At 40.6% G+C, this 4,179-nt stretch overlaps 1 long non-coding RNA gene across 2 annotated transcripts; it reads right to left on the bottom strand.

Annotated features, from left to right (window-relative positions):
* Positions 1-1,727: 1,727 nt before the first annotated feature.
* Positions 1,728-4,179, bottom strand: LOC106810273. 2 transcript variants are annotated; one of them, XR_001393988.1, is made up of 4 exons: positions 4,040-4,179; positions 3,619-3,730; positions 3,390-3,455; positions 1,728-3,026 (listed from the first exon to the last, which is right to left on the bottom strand). It is a non-coding gene; the product is annotated as an uncharacterized LOC106810273 (long non-coding RNA). The 2 variants fall into 2 exon arrangements; XR_001393987.1 differs by having other exon boundaries at positions 1,728-2,991.

Raw genomic sequence — 4,179 nt, 5'->3', positions numbered from 1 at the left:
TATTTTAACTGCTCAACACTTGCATTCGTCAGATTTTTTCTCTATGAAAATGACTGTCTTCAGTACATGGACATATTTCTCCTAATATAGTTAGTTCTCTCGCCTTCCCGCTCACCCTCTCCCTCTCCGTGACTCTCACCCTCTCTCTCTCTCTCTCTCTCTCTCTCTTTCTCTCTCAGACACTCTCCACGCACGCACGCATGCACGCAGGCACGAACGCACACACTCACATACACACACACTCTCTCACTCTCTCTGTATCTCTCTCTCGTGCAATTTTTATCTCTTCCTCGGGCGCTATATATATATATCAGGAGTCTATCAATACTGTTGTAAATAAATCATGTAAATATTTGCGTTAATTGGAAAAAATAGTTAAATGGATAAAGATAGAAAAATACAGAAAACAGCTAAATAATAAAAAATCTGATGGGATTCGATCCAAGGACTTTTGTAATCCTGTGCTGTACCCGTTGGGCTATCCAGGCTTATTGGCTTTCTAGATTATGGATGTGCCATGAATATGAGAACACTGACATCATTGAGGCAGTTCAGGAATCCATGTTTAACCCTCCTCTTGAAGGTCAAAAGGTTATCAGACACTTACTTAGCACATTTCATGGTCCTTTCAATAAAGTGATAAAAATGGTAGGTCAGCGCTGAAACAAAAAAGTTTTTCACTCTGTCCATTAGGCCATGTCCTCAGAAAATGTCTGATATCTGACCTTTCCCCCACTGCCCTTTGACCTGTGACCTCCAATTTCGCACTAGTGATGGGTTTTCTGCCCATCACACTATACACCGAATATTAAGAGCATAGGTCGAGCCGTTAAGATTTGTGCCGCAATTCCGTATTTCCTCCTATACCTTAAGTTAAGGGGGAAATATTCCCCCTCCGTTTACACATCTTGACCTTTGACCCTTGACCCCCAAATTTGTTATCCCGAGTCCTTTTCACGATCCCCCCCCTCCGACGTCCCGAATATCGTGACCGTACGTCGAGCGGTTAAGACTTGTGCCCAACTGTTGACGCACGCACAGCCTGACGGCCGGACGGACAGACGGACAATCATGCGATTCTACAAGCTGCATCTGACTACGTCCGATGAGCTAAAAATAGTGGTTTTACACCCTAATTCAATGAGAGCAATCCTTTCTCTATAAATTTCTTGCTAATAGTACTTGCTGAGCTGGTGAAATTAAAGATCTTATTCAGCCTCCAACCCATAGAAGAAACCATTAAGGCCCATATTCTCCATGTCCCAAATCTTTACAAATAATAACAAATAACAAATAATATTAAATTTAATCCAAAAATTCACGGAACAGTATCTGCTAAAACTAGTTTGTTTTCCCCCTTTTTAGTCATGGGTGGCATGGGAAGGGATCGTAACTATATGCTGATTATTATAATAATTTTTCATTTATTACTCAGTGTGTATTTCCAATTTTGGATTAAATTTAACATTTTTATCCAAGACTTGGAATAGGGTCAGTCAGATAACCAGCAATGAAGATTTGCTTTTTATTTTAGGTCAAAAATGTATAACTCCAGGATATTAGACATAAAATAAGGACTTGGAACTACTTCCAATTAAGGACTTTCAATGACAAAAGGAGAAATTAAGGACTTTCAAAGACAAATGACAAAATTCAAGGACTGTGGGACTGTTCTTACTTTTTACATTTTCGCACATTGAAATAATCATTATCAAATAACACCGTTATTAAATGTGAATACACTTTATTAAATAGATGCATATTACAATATAACGTTCTATGAGATAATTGAAGTAAACAGTTGTCAAACCAGCGTAGGCCATTGCAATTATTTATGGCAATACAGTAGCTGTTTTACAAAGAAAAAATGCCTTTCAAATGGAAACTAAACTGTTAAATTCAACATTTCGTCGTCGGCTCCTGTATTTACCCATAGGCTCTTCACTTGATAATAATACAAAACGACTTTCCATACATTTCAACTATGATGAGCAATTGAAAGCAACACTGATTCATATGCTATCCCATACCTTCACCTTGGTACATGAGAATGCGTATGATTTTACATTGATTGCATATGACAAACAAATTTTAGCACTGGATTTTGAAAATGTTACCAACTTTTCAAGGGTGAATAATCATCATTGCGAGCAACCCTGAGTGGTCACCTTGGATTCGTTCATGGACATGACTAACCTTATTAACAAAAAGAATGAGCTTATAAAAGTAAACGTCTATCCGATTTCGCTTATAGACAACTGATAATGACATTTCAGGCTACACAATCTATGCAGCAGCACTGCAACCATCGGTGACTATACGTAAATATGCGATAGGTATATTGTAGAAACAGAGAAGTATTATAACTGCAATTTAATGACTATAACAACTAAACAACTTTAACTAATCAAACGCGAGGAAAAAATTTAGCTTATACAATAAGGTTGAATCACGTTGCGTCATATAATATCGATCAGCACAATGTTATGGTCTCCTACAGAGTCCTCGATAGATTTCACATTAAACTCATGAGGTCATTCTGGCAATCACACTCCACTCGAAATGCATAATTTGACGTTGAAAAAACAAACATGGAGTTCAAGTGCAATAACTGGTGTTTCCTGGGCAACACACATCTCATTTGTTGAGTTCTGACCGTGGGAATCGGTGTCTCCTACGTACATCCCAGCACACTTCCAACATACCAAACTCGCACGCAGTATTTTGCGAGGATCGAAAATAGCAAGCTCACGCAACTCACGGATATAAACGCTGCTACTGCTGCTGATCGGAACTCGGCTTGCAAGGCGTAGGTAGGTATATTCACCATCACAGGGGGAATGCGCGAGGGGGTCAGCCATCATCCGTGCGCGGTCCGACGAGGCGATGACACTGTCCCGATGGCGTGGCATGCTCACTTGTCGCGTCGTCATTCCCTTCATGCGCTGTCGAAACTATTCACCGGCTCCACGCTTTCGGCATCTCCCGATCCTGTGAGGGAAGAAATGTTTATTGGCATGTGCATGCTGGGGAGCATGCACACAATATAAAAATATGTTTCACATCACATGTCCAAACACATTTAGAAGAGATTACATTACGAAAGTTATTAACTCGGTACTCTCAGCAGTGGTAAATTGCAACTCTTTAACCCAGGGTAGCTGTGTATAACGTGAAACTGTGAGAGTGGCGCCCTAATATAGTAAAGATTTTCGACATTGTCAGCCATGCCCACTCTTAATACTGTAATTATTTTGCACATACTTTTACACAGAAACTAACAAGAATATTTGCTTAGAGCATAGCACCTTGGGTTCGCCTAACAACACACCTCACTTGAGGGTGGATTTATATATATATATATGTGTCAAGATTCGATGCTTCGATACCTTTATCATCCTTGCATGGTTTTGTACCGTCTTTCGGGGCGCACTTTTCCCCATCGCCCTCCGCACCTGAAAAACCACAGTTTAACACTCAAGTTAACAATATACACGCTGAAAACTACAAGGAGACAGACTAGCTTTAGTTAAGCAGTAACAGGGTCCAAATTCCTAAAGAACGAATACAGATCAAATTTCTGTAGTCTGTACTGAAGAAAATTTCACGAGTCTGTACCTGTATTGCAGGGCTTGGCATAGCCACCCTCCACTAGCTGCTGTGATATACTCGTACTGCCATTGTACAGGGAAACATGTGCTACCTGTAGACCCGACTCCAGAACTTCAATCTGTAGATGAAACAACGATTACAACATGAGGATTAACTCCGGGTTTTTAATAGAATTCATCATCATGCAGTTTTAGCATAAAAAATTGATCAAGTAAATTGCTCATTATTGAGCAAAATTACTCAATGGCAATCACGTGTTTAAATTCACTGCCATACGCACACGGTGTTTTAACAGACATCCACACAAAAAAACACTGGCCAAAAAACAAACAATCATCTGATAAAACAATCTGAACATAGAAACAAAGTTCGCAGCCACGCCGGCACCAACAGAATGCCAGAGAGTACGTCAAAAATGCTTCGTCACCCGATCAAGTTGTGCTCTCAGCGTCTTCCCACAGACGAGTTCCTCAAACCGACGACATGCGTCCTGCTCCCAGTTGTCCGACGTGGGGCTCACCGCCGCCAGACGGCAGTGCAACGCCTGCAACGAGCAACGGTAATCAA

Source organism: Priapulus caudatus, unplaced genomic scaffold, assembly GCF_000485595.1.
Source record: "Priapulus caudatus unplaced genomic scaffold, Priapulus_caudatus-5.0.1 Scaffold425, whole genome shotgun sequence".
Lineage (NCBI taxonomy): Eukaryota > Metazoa > Priapulida > Priapulimorpha > Priapulimorphida > Priapulidae > Priapulus > Priapulus caudatus.
Note: the sequence above shows the minus strand (reverse complement) of the source record. Positions and strands in the feature narration are given on the sequence as shown.